This window comes from Larimichthys crocea, chromosome I (assembly GCF_000972845.2).
Source record: "Larimichthys crocea isolate SSNF chromosome I, L_crocea_2.0, whole genome shotgun sequence".
Classification (NCBI taxonomy): Eukaryota; Metazoa; Chordata; class Actinopteri; family Sciaenidae; genus Larimichthys; species Larimichthys crocea.
Genome location: NC_040011.1, coordinates 13,624,402 through 13,637,769, shown reverse-complemented (window position 1 = coordinate 13,637,769; position 13,368 = coordinate 13,624,402). Strand labels below are relative to the sequence as shown.

General features: G+C 41.3%; 1 long non-coding RNA gene across 1 annotated transcript in view; it reads right to left on the bottom strand.

Annotated features, from left to right (window-relative positions):
• The window catches only part of LOC113747351 (uncharacterized), an 81,523-nt gene extending 68,739 nt beyond the window's left edge, over positions 1-12,784 (bottom strand). The window contains exons 1-2 of the long non-coding RNA XR_003463595.1: positions 12,626-12,784; positions 1,859-1,928 (exon numbers count right to left, since the gene is read on the bottom strand). This is a non-coding gene — a long non-coding RNA (uncharacterized LOC113747351). The remainder of the gene's footprint in view (positions 1-1,858; positions 1,929-12,625) is intronic.
• Between the last annotated feature and the right edge of the window lie 584 nt (positions 12,785-13,368).

The window sequence follows — 13,368 nt, the reverse complement described above, 5'->3', positions numbered from 1 at the left end:
CACATGCTTCACGTTGGCTGGAAATGACAAATTCCCAGGAGCCATGAATCTTTAATGGGCACTCACACATAAATAAACACACCTGTACCCTGCAGCCTTACAGAATTACATTGACTCTTTATCTGTGCGTTTTGGCAACACGTTGTCACAGAAACATGAAGTTGTGTGTGCGGGGAGCAAAGGAGCTTTAATATATATGCGCGGGCGATGATTTGAAATGGCAGCTGCTGACAAACTGACTAAATTAACACAGAGACATTCGCAGCATGTTACTGCAGGAGAGCCAAAGGCTATGGCACAGCTGAAGCTGAAAATAATGTGTTTGTGTGTCATGAAAAATAAGACAAAGAAAGACACCAAGGAACACAGAGGCGAAGCGATAAAACACATTTCAACAAACAGGCATGTGCAGCCCTTCTCTCTGATGTATTAGCCTTATTTTGAATATTTTGACAACATGGAGCCCGCACAGCTTGTGTGCTGATTTGCTCAAAACGAAAAGGATAAGGACAGAAATGCATAATCTGAGTTGAGCCAGTCTTCATGAAATGAATATATTGAATACTCAGCAGAGAGTGCTCAAGGTTGGACAAGAAAAAATCTGAATATATGATATGTATGATGCAGAAAACAGAATGAAACCCGCCTACTGAGATAATAATTTGACTGACACATTTACATGTATGCACAACACCCTGTGGCCATAAGGTGTTCAAGCCTGGAAGAGCTACAAGTTCTAACAGTGATGAACAAGTATCCCCTCGCAAAAAGCGTTGGATAATTGTATGATGCCAATCCAAACAAGCATGTTTGCAAGGCAGCCAGCTAAAGGAATGTTTAACACCAGGTATGAATGCATGGATTGCATCTTGTTGTCTGGATCTACATTTCACACAAAACAGCATAGCATGAATAAACATTGGCGCAATGAAAAATGTGAAGAGTACTGACAAAGTAAAAATAATATCACTACTGTGGTCCTTTAGCGAGGCATGAATTATTAATCTTAGATCAGACATGGGTTTATTTGGGGAAAATTATATTTTTTGTGAAGTCAGTTGGATGAACATTAAACATAACTAACTAAAGAGACACCTGGTCTCCAAGGCTGGACAGCATCCAACATCCAACCCTCAAAAAACACTCAGACTGGTGACATCGGTGTGACCCACTGGATTCTGGGCTAGCAGTCTGAGACTAAATTTTTACAACTGAGTAAAGTTGTCATAAATAATTTGTCCCCTTATAGCCCATATTCTTGCTAGACAAACATCTGGAAAGTGCATTGACTAATGTAATATATGTTGGACGGAGAATGCTCGAGATAAGGTAGTTTTTGTAGAGCCGTCTGTGGCACTGCCGTCTATTAGCAGACAGTTTATGGTACAGTGGATAAGATGGGGCGAGAGACAATGAGAGAGAGGATTGAATGGGAACAAAGAAATCAGTGACTGAAAGAGCGGTGAAAACGCTGAGGAAAGGAGAGAATGCATATGGGAGAGACTAAGAGAGAGAGAGAGAGAGACAAAGAGGGAGATTACATTTCGTGGGGGGGATGAACTTCCTGCCACCTCAAATGGAGATAAATGATCAGACTCGTTGGATAAAAATGAAGCAGCAGGAAGAAAAAAAGAAGACAGACAGAGAGAGGGGGAGTGAGTGCAGGAGATAACTAAATGGATGGACGGGGGTTAAATGAATGATGGAAGTAAAAAAGGCAGAGAGGGAGGGACGGGTTAGAGGGACAAGATGACTTGTTCTGCATGTAAATGAGTCAGGTGTCATACATTTATACCCTGACGGGATTTGTGTAGGTTTCAGTGTAGAGGGCACAAGGAGATGTGTTCAGTATACTGACCTCATTCTCCAGTGATCTGCTCGGGTTTTGTGGTCATCCCTCTGCTGTCTTAGCATGATCTTGGGGGTCCCTGGTAACATATGACAAAGACATAACACATGCACATAAATATTTGTTTGGCCATTTTGAAATGTAAGAGTCACTCTAACATGATGGGCAGTATAATGAAGAGAATGCATGAACATTGATGCAACAGAACCACTACAGTAATATCATCCTTTGCATTCCACATATTCTTCTTCTTCCTTGTGAAATCCGAGCCTACGTTACCCACAATGACCGCCAAGTCAGATTAGGCTGTGTTACACTAGTAGCAACTAATGTAGCCTCCAGCCTCAAAGCAGAGATGAGGAGCAGCACAGGTTTTGTAGTCTTTTCCAAAGCTTACTTTTGCATGCACCCATGAGCAGCCCCATGTACTGTATAGTCACCAGATTGTGCTGCTGAATGGACGAATGTCCGTATACACTGCATCCCGGGACTGATCAAATCAGATGATGTCAAACTGTCCGAAAATGGTCCGCACTCGGGAGAAGTTTGCCCTCGAGGCTCACTGCTAGAAAGCCTTTTCTGCCCGGGAAGCCTAAACTACATGGTTAGCTTTTGGAATAGATCATGCTAGAAAACCTTTCTGGCAGAAAGCCCCGAAGGCAAGACTCTCCCATGTGCCTCTGCCATGGTACTTGATTTCAGGGCACGTAGCAGCTCCCGCTTTGTCTGACACACTTGTATGTCTCTTGTCTTACTTTAGAACCTCGGATATTTTTAGCAAACAATTTCTGTTTTGGCTGATTATACCATACAGAAGGTTATATTGCTTTACTTTTGCCAGTTTTTTTTTTTTTTTTTAATGGTGCCATTTCACATGCCAACTAAATCTCATGTTGAGTTGCCTTAAAGTGATTCTATGAAAGAGCTTTAACAGAACTGACAAGTCCACTTAGAGTGATTTCAGCATCGGGAATACCTCTAACTTGGCACCAAGCTGTTTGTGTTACATTTGCAGTGGAAGTGTCATGCAAAATGAGATGTCACAGTGGTAGATGAAGAGAGAGAGACATAACAGCAAAGATGACTGAAAAAATAACCCCCCCTCAGACTGGTATTACCTGTACACTTCCCTCATAACCCCAATTCAGACAGCAGGAGGCCTTGTCAGTGTGCTGGAGTCATTTCATTCAAGTTCAAACCACGCCGACTGAGACAAAAGAGTGAAGACTTTCCAGAGAAGAATCCACAGTTTCATCTCATTGTCTTGGAATGACAAGACAATGTCCTCTCTATCATTGACAGTCTGAACGTGTTTTCTGTCATCAACCATTGATAGAAACGTAAGTACCACTTGTGAAAAGGAGTAGAAACGCGCTCATTTCATCCAAGTTATTATTCTAAGTGCATAGCTGACGCTCTTTAAGTCAGGGATTTACTTTCACTAATAATGACAGAAGCTTTTTTTAAATAGGTTTTCACAGGTTCATCTCTCATCAGCCGTGTTTTTAAAGACTCCTGTCTGCATCTCCACAAATGTGGTTGAAAAACATGATTTGTGGTCATTTCCAGACTAAAAAAAACTGTTTCTAGGTGTCGTGGAGTACTACTGCACATGTACAAAGTTGTATGTCTCTGCATCTCCTGAGGGAGATGTGTGAAGTCTGATAAATTGTGTCAGTTGTGGATAATGTAGTTGCCAGGTTTTGACACGGTGGAAGGAAAGTGTCATGGGCACAGCCTTGCTTCATTGTTTGTCCCCTGTGTTCCCATTTGTCTCTGTCTGTGTTTGTGTTCCTGTCGTCTCCTTTCCTCACTCCGGTTCCTTGGTTCTGCTCGCTACCCCCCTGCCCTTAATCAGCAATCAGCACACCTGTCTGCCATCAAGAAATCGCCTCTTCCCGTAAAAGCTCCGCACAAACAGTCAGTCCTCGGGGGATCATAGGTCTGCTCACGGTTTGTTCATGTGCTACGCTTTCTGCTTGTCCATGACACTTGACACCTGTTTTCTCTGACTCAGTTATCCACCATCTTCCCATCAACCAGTCGTTGTCCCTTGGATTTTCTCTGCCAAGTCTCACATCAAACAGCCACGTCTTTACAGTCCTGCTGGTATCAACTATAAAAAGGTTCTGCTTGTCCAGTTTTAACATGAGTTAACATGCTTTACACTTAAGGATCATTTTTGTTTTTCAGAAGCGTACTGGACCAACTTAGCAATGATACAGTGCTTAACCCACCGACCAAGTACAACTTTCGAAACCATGAACACAGCATTTTCGTCACCTGTACGGGGGAAGGACTAAGCTCGCTGGTGCTCCAAGTTGAGTGTGGAATGCTGGACACTTGTCTTCTTCAATGGTCACCATTTTGGCTATGTAGCAGAAGGGGAGATACCACTGGCATTGGAAAAATGGTGACCAAGGAATAAATGTACATATATTTTATATTTTGGCAAATGAATGTTGGCAGAAATATGTTGCCTGGTGGTAATTATATGAAGAGGAATCAGTAAAGTGTTGCAATTGTCAATACCAGAACGGCAATATTTGAATTGGGAAAACAATACCTTGCCGAAATTAGAGTGCTACTGCAGGAACGACACAGTGTACTATGTAGAGAGCACTAATGGAAGCAAATTGAAGCATAGCATTTACCTATAGGTTAGCAACAGCCCAATGACACATTGACACACATACATGTCAGGAGTCCAGATATGAGGCTGAATGTTTTTTCCCCAGGTACACAGTCCCTCATGGGTTTAATTTGCTTTTTTCACAGTGTTGTAAACATACTTGTTGCCTTCCACAGTTGTAGAGGTGGGGAGAAATCAGCGCTTTAAGTGGTCTTATTAATGAAGTCATCATAATACATCTTCCCTCTATGCTGATTCTACTAAACGGAGCAAAATGATGTATTCTGAGAACACACTCAAGCCCCACCCAAAGGTCCAAGACCATCACTTCAAAAACCCTGAGTTGTTTTGGAAGTTTTATCCCTTCGTCTCCAGGGTTGAAGTCTGCAATCAGTTAAACCATCAAAGAGACACCTTGCACAGACAGACACTAGATTTTACTGCATTACAGCTGTATCAGAGCCGTAAATCAGCCTCACCGAAGCTGACAGATACAGGCAACAACTCTCTACCCTCCTTCGTTAGACAGTGTAATATTTATTTTATTGCTGCATCGTACTGGAGTTATAAATCCAGCTCAGTGAAGCGAGGTGAAATATCACTCAGGTCAAAGAGGAGGATATTACCCTCTTATAAATTCTAATTTCAGAGAACATGCGCATGTAAAAATGCTACATCACCTGTGTGCGTGGGCATGCCTCACTCCGGCTCTACATTTTTTCCATTTCCTTCCCATTTGTTGAAGTTAATATCCATTCAACTCTCATGTAAACAGAAACATTTAAAATATTACAACATAAAATGCAAATTAGGTACGTTTCCATCTGTTATGTGGAAGCAAATAAACAAGTTTAGTGAACTGCTGAACAAACAAATCAACTATAAAAGACTTTACATTTTGCAGGAAATGTTTAGTACTGTGCAGGATGTTGGCAGAATTTATCGGCAGCCACATTTGTCCATACTAAAAAGGCTTCGAGTATGAGACTTATGAGAGATAATGTTTACAGAAATTCACAAGCACTCCAGGGCTCATATTTATCAAGCGTTTCAGAGAAGGAAATCAGTCCTAAGTGGCCAAAATTTCACAGAATGAAGAATTTTTCGCTGTACTTTAAGACGATGGAGTAAAGATGGGTTGGCGACTTGTCCAAGGTGTACCCTGCCTTCCACCCAATTCCAGCTGGGATTGTCTCCAGCTCCCTGCAACCCTGATAAAGATGCAAAGTTATGGAAAATGGATGGATGGATAATATAAAGAATATAATGCTTTGACTTACTGGAACATGAATAATGTAGCTTTGTAACAAGTCGTAACACAACCAACAGTTTCAGTACTAATGAAATGCTAAAGCATTAATCCACTTTGATATCTCATACTGTGTACAGTTTTATAGTAAAGTCACCTCATTTCACCTGAAATAAAGAGCACTTCCACTTAAGTTACAACAAAGTTTTACTAATTTTCAATAATTGAGTTTCAGAGCAGATTTAGCTCAGTGAGTGATTGATGATGGTTCATATTGTATGTTCGCTCAGTAATTAATCAGAGCAGCTCGTCACAATGTTGGGATGTGGAAAGCAGGCGTGTGGAGACTAACTGATTTTGGATTGGGCATATTGGAAAACAGAAAAAAAAGGACATTTGGGTACAATGATGCACAGATCTGTTCCACATGCTGCACAAAAGCATTTTAATAAGTTTCCCTATCACATACCTTCTTCAAATTGTCCATAGATCAAATAAAAAAGTCTGACATCTTAATACAGCAGACATTTTGATCTGTCATAGCAGGAAAAGCACATAGAAAACAAACTGACCTCAACTAAAACAATCTGTAGTTGATTTTAATGTTTCACATTAATCATTTCCACCTGTGATCATGTCTTCTGTTCCATAAAATATAGTGGACCTACCGCAAACCTCACTAATAAAGTTAAAGAATCGTGCATAGTCAGGGCATTACCGACAGTAGACAGCAGTCAGCATAGAACTGCACACTATATCACAGATCAGCTGTTTGGGTCAGGAAGTCGTGAGATCAGACTGATATCAAACTTCAAAAATGGTGCGTACTTGTATTATTATTATTTTTTTGGCTCCGTCACTGTTACTGTTACTCTGATCCAAATAGCTGATCTGCAGCATAATAATGCTGGCGCAGTTGGGCTTATGTGTGCCGATACAAAGGTTCTAGTGCCAAAAAATAAATAAAAAAACCTCACAGCAAGTTGAGGTGGCGGAAATATTCTAGATATATGGTACACCTAAACAGATAGAAACTAAATTACAATGTGTTTTTCTGCTGACCCTGTCCACTGCTTGTCCAAACTGGGGGTGTGCTGACGATTGTCTGTAATAGACCGACTATGCATAATATCTCATACTTCACTTCCACTTCAAAATACCCAAACTATCCTTTTAAATTAAGTTAGCACAAGGCAAAAGCAAGTAAAACTCACAGGAGCAGCTAATGTTACAGTACAATGACTCCGGTTCATCCTGTTTAATGGAACCATGTGCCATTTTTGTGACACAGTGACAGGATGCAGTGACATGTGCCCTTATTGAAAAATACCAAATCATGTTAATGGGATGGGGTGGAAAGGGGAACTGGAGTAAGGAGAAGAGATGTGCCCCACATCATCGCTGAGTGTGCAATATTGCACAATACATGCAAAGCACAGCATTATTATAAGCACTGTAAAGTAAAGTGATTGGATCGGGCTGAGCAGGATATTCTAAATTGTAGTTTAAGTTCTGCGAGTGGCTCAGTCAGTGGTTCTTTACAGCTTATTGCAAATGTTTTATCGATAAATATCATTATGAGATATGAGCTGTTAATCTATTGTAGAATTTGCATACACGGTAAATAACTCAAGTCTATAAAATAGGAGTATTTTTAGTTGTAATTCAACTCTGGAGGGACTCTAAAATACTTGATAAATGTGGTCCCTTCACTATTTGGCAGTGTCTTTGAAGCACACATCAGACTATCCCTTCCTTATTCCCTCATCCGTCTTTGTTCCTCCTGTACCTAAAGCTCTGAGGTACACTTTTGAAAACAAATATCTCAGAGGCCTGGAACTCGAACGCAGCACTCGGTTCAGCACCGTCATCAGGTCTGTCTCCCCACCCTGCTTCCTTTCTTTCTCTCTCTTTCTCAACTGTTCGGATCTATATCATTTCCCATCCCTCATTCTCTACCTTTCATTTCCTCCCTCCTTTCTTTTTTCTCCCCGTGGTGTGGAAGTGATGCCTTTTGAAAACAAATATCCCAGAGCTCCACTTAGTTGTCCTCTTTCTAAAAGGGGGAAAAAAAAAAAAATCTTTCAGTAACGATGTCAGATCATCTGCTGTTTGGGGAATGAGGGGAACCGACGAGGTACAAAAGAGAGAGTGATGAAAAGACGGAGAGATGGAATTGATTGAGGGAGTGAGAAAGGCAGGAAGACAGACACGTGGAATGAAAAGAGAAACACTCTCAGGATACTAAACCATCTGTTTTATGAAGCAAATATACTTTCCCTCGAGGAGCGGTGCGACAATGTGAGCACACTGGCAAAGAGACACAGCTGTGTGTGTGTGTGTGTGTGTGTGTGTGTCCATTGCTGTTCTCCGTAGACATCAGTCAGATCTTTCTTTAAGGAGTAATACAACATAACACTGCATTAAGCCTCGATGTGAAGTTCAAAGCTTCACCAGGCGTGAGATTTATGCAAAACACACCCATCATCATCAAACCCAGGCTGTAACCACTGCCAGTATAAAGAATGGACGGCATAAGCATGATGTCATCCACAGGTTTCTGAAAAGAGTTTTTGATGCTCAGAATATGGGGCTCCAGACGCTACAATCTTTCCTGTCCTGCTACTTCCTCTCAACTAATCTGAAAATCTGCGAAGTCGTGGATCATCGGTGGACCTGAGTTGGGCCAAATAACACCTGGTTTCTGAAACAAGCCATTTGTAATGGCACCTACCTGTCAATCAAGGTGACCACGCTGTTAGTTATGCATAACTTTAAGTCTTAAGCAAAGGAGTTTAAGTATCTTGGGGTCTTGTGATGGAAAAAATGGAGCGCAAGATGGACCGTCGGGTTAGTGTGGCCTCTACAGTACAACTTGTGGGGAAAAGCGAGCGAAGCTGGATGGTTTTCAGTCCATCTACATTCCAACCCTCACCTATGGTCCTGAACTTTGGGTGGTGACTGAAAGAATGAGATCGCAGATACAAGCGGCTAAAATGAGCTCTCTCTGCCAGGTGGCTGGGCTCAGTCTTACGCCCAAACCCCACCGTCCACGGCGCGGTGCATGAGTGTCGTGTCATCGCAAGTAATACGCAGACATTCTAGTCAATGTATTAAACCCCACCGGCTCCGCCGTGGTCCGTGTCCCAGAAGCGTCTCTACGCCCGACTACGCATCACGCGTCTGTTCTATTTTTGACGCTTGACTGCAGACGGGCCCGGTGGGGTTTCGGTGTTAGAGATAGGTTAAGGAGTAGAGCCGCTGCTCCTTTGCATCGTAAGGAGCCAGCTGAGATGGTTACGAGCTCTTATGGTGATTGAAATGTTGTGTAGCCAGCCTCAAGAGGGGTTTCGGTTTTCGTCACTCCCAACAACTGACCAATGATGAAGAGAGCAGCTGACATTTAATTCGATCAAACAGTGGCCTGACTCAAAAATTTTCCCTTTTCTCATTCTTTTGTATTGAGCTCTGGAGATGTGAAGAGTGAAGAAATGTTTAAACATAGCAGAGAGAGATGGTTTAAAGCTCTAGGAAAATCTAACAACTCGATTTAAAAAAACAAAACAAAACATTTTTTATGAGATGTCCAATGATAGCACTGTGATGACTATGACGATAATACATTCAGTATGTGTGGGCTGCAAACACTAACCACTAACTTCAGTTCCTGCTGTGACAGGAACTTTAATCATTCATTTCCGAGCACAAAGTAAGAAACTGTGAAAGCAAATGAGTTTCTTCCTTCATGATGCCTGCCGAGCTCCATATCTTTTGTATTAAGTGATGATAAATGGGGGCTGAACAGAAGATGAACCCCCCTCGGAGTCCGTCTGTAACGGCAGCACGCGTCTTGGTTTACTTTTAGAAACGCAGTGGTGAGATGTCTTCAACTTTAATGGTCATTTAACATAAACGCTGCAGTGTTCGAGACGTCTTACAAAACAACGTCAGCTACCACAGCAGACGTCTGTACATGATACATTTATGTCCCTGTTCCTGAACTTAACTTCACTTTCTAACACTGACACTGACTTTTGTGTAGTATAATGTCTTCTTAGCTGAAAGGAAACTGTGTGTGATCTGGTGATTTGACTTCTCCCACTGTGCCAAAACCACAGCACCATCTCTTGGACCAAGCAGCCATACATCAGCCTTTGTGGTGGATGTGGACTCTCCAACTCTTGTAGTACAACATGCACCAAAGAAACTTGTCTACAAAGTTACATCAAACAAACCAGCAGAGTCAAAGTGAGAGGACATAAGCTGTTCCATAAAGAATATTTTTCAGCAGTGTCATGGTTGTTATTTTGTTTTCCTGAATATCACACCCTTTGGCCAGTAAACAGGAGTTTCTCCTTTTTTGCTTCATGTTGTAAATTCAACATCTGTTGGCCTTTGGCCCATGAAAACTTATGGAGATGTTACCTCGGGCTGTGGGAACTTGTAACCGGCTATTTTCTGTTTTTTTTTTTCACTATTTTCTGACATATTTTAAGACGTAGATAAGCATATCAAACTTCACCTTACATTATAATCTCATAGCTCTGACTAGTTGATAGCTGGTTTCCAATGGGTTCATCAGAGCTTATTTATTGAAATCAGCCACCAGTTCAAAGGAGGGTCAAAGTTAATGAAAGCAGTTACAGTACAGTTACAAAGTAGTAAAGTACTGTAACAGGCCACAAAACCAAAATACTGAGCTGAAAGATGCTAAAGTGCCTAAAACTAAGGAGCACTAACCTGACTGATCTCAGATGGTTGTGTCTAACAAACCATTTAAGAAGCCATTGTTACTTAGATGTACTTAGACGATGTCTGTCACCATCTTTCATGGCTGAACGTCAACCAATCAGATTAACAGAACATAGTAGTCATCAAACTCCTACCAAAGTGAGTCTTCTTTAGCAGCTGCCACTGTTGTTTCTGAACAAACGGTCACTTTTCACACACATTTAGCATTAAACTACACCCAGGGATCATGCTATAAGTGCCAGTAGCCCACATAGGATACCGGTTGATCCAAATGACAATTGTTTGGACACAACCATTATTCTTTGAAGCCTGGCAAGATGCATTCTCAGGTGATTGTGATATCATGATCTTCCCAGTCAAGCTGCCTGGGAAGAGTAGTACTGCAGAGTGACATAATAATTCTCTCCTGAGGGATTCTCAAAACTGAGCGGGTGTCAGCACAATTTATTTTCTCTCTGCGAGTATTAGGGGAAAAGATTGATATCATGTGACTGTGGAGCAAATATGAAGCTACAGCCGGCAGTCTGTTAGCTTAGCACACAGACTGAAAGCAGAAAATAGCTGACCTGGTCCAGTCCGAAAGGAACAAAACCCATATACTACCACCTCTAAACCTGTACAATAACTGAAGTGTAAAAATGACAGTCCACCTTTTTACAATGGGTTTCTTAAGAAGATCTGGGGGAATATGAGCCACACCACCTCCCTCAATAAAACTGGTGCACAGTTAATTATGATTTAGTTAGCTGTGAAATGCTACCATTTTAAAGATTTGGTTATGAATTTTACAGAAGGTTTCAGAATCCCAAATATAATATTTTATTGAGCACAAACTAAAAGAAAACCACCAAATCTGAATCTAATATTACGTTGAGATTCAATTCCCGTATGAGTTACTGAATCACTCTAAACTCTTAATTTCCACAAAAACAGCAGAGAATCCTGCAGCATTGCAGGGATTCTTCTATGAGTTTCTGTTGCCTTCCTGGGTTTAATATTGTGAGCTGATGCACTGTTTCTATTATCACTGTCATAGCATGATGTATGACCAATCAGCACGCTGCTGTCTGAGGTGCAAGTAGATGTAGCATGCCTCGACTGGAATTGTTTCAACTCAGGATGAAGTTAATTTCCCCTTAAATACCTTCAGAGTTAAGCAAACAAGGTAATCGGCATCACTGTCACGCTCATATTTTTGGAATTGTGGATTCCAATGCTTCATTTGAGTCTTGGCATGTCTACACTGATATATATGTACAAACCCGCGACACTGCTTTGCCATGTCGGAGCTGGATTGAGATGCCTTCAGTCATTTTTTATTATCTACATATTGCTCTGAAACTAGTTACCACGGCACGCTTAATTTCATGGAAAACCCCCAGAATTCATCTTATACAGTGTGTAGATGTAAACAACACATGGCTGTGCAATCTGTGTTGCTTAATACATATAAACACTGTTGTCTACAGCAGAGGTTTCTCCACGAGGGGGTAACAAGATCATTTCCACGGATCACCAGATGGTTGGGGAGAATGAAAAAAAAAATAACACTGTGGCAGTTAGTGTGGCGTTAGAGACAAGAAGCAGATGTCAGAGATGTGACATTGACTAAGGGGAACAAGAACTCAAAAACACTATATACACACATGTTTAATGACAACCTGATTATTAATGAGTTACATCTCTAAAAGGTTGAGAACCAGTGGTCTATGGCAAACGATAACATTATCTGGCACGTGCCCTTGTATCTCTTCAGAAATATGTTTAGGCCTCACTTTATGTCAGAAGAAGTTTGTTTACAGGAATTCAGCTTAATGGAAAGACCCAACTGTAACCTGGTTACTTGAGTTCATCACAGTGTTGAGAGAGTGCTTGGCTGAAAAGAGTACCCAGAATGGATAACACACTTCTGAAGAGTTCATGTTGTCCTGCTATCGAAAAAGAAGGTTCCCCTTCCTCAACTAGACCTCAACACACTGTAATCACAGAAAGATATATTTACAGTGCACCACTGCAAACTGAACCCCATTAAAACCACGGTTCACTCGGTGGGCAATGACAAGTACACAACACAAAAACATGGCCTAATCTAGCCATCCAACAATCATGCAAATATATACATCTTATAAAACACTGTACTTACAGACAACACTGCTACAAGTGACCCAAAAAGAAGATGCATGTTTTCCAACATGTGTTCTTTGAGTGCAAGGACAAACAAAATGGCATCCTAGCAGGTTCAAAGGGCAAGCAATGAGGCTCGTATCATGCAAAAACATAACAGACACCATCTAGTGGCTGCACAGTGTTCTGTTCTGTAAAATCCTGTCACTGTCAAAATCACTGAATTGGATCTGAAATCATCATTGTGTTAGATTTTTTTTAGTTATACAACTGACTTTATACTGTATTTTAAGGGGAAACCATTACATAATGCAAACACATGTAAGAAATACATTAAATTAACCTGAGTAAAGGAAGTATTGCACCATTTAAAAACTGCTGTCTTCAGAGGTACGCAAAGCAATTATAGTGACATCACCTCATGCTTGCCTCGATAAAAGCTGTAGAAGAAAAAACAAACTGTCATTTCAGACCATCAGCTTTGTTCAATTACCACTGATCACACAACTCAAGGAGGCTTTGGCAGCACAGCACAGCCATTAGTGCTGCTGCCGGTTCTGCCAGAATAATTTGGGGTTTCACTCGTCTTTGTCGAGCCCTCGTCTGTTCCCAGTCCAGCTTTAGTTGAAACAAGCCCGGCATCTAAATGAAAGATGGACTCTGTCAGCCAGGGACTCCAGGCTCATTAAAACACATCATTTTCATAGATAACGCTTCATAACCTATGTGTCTGCAAACACAAGAAAACAGAAAGGCTTTAGC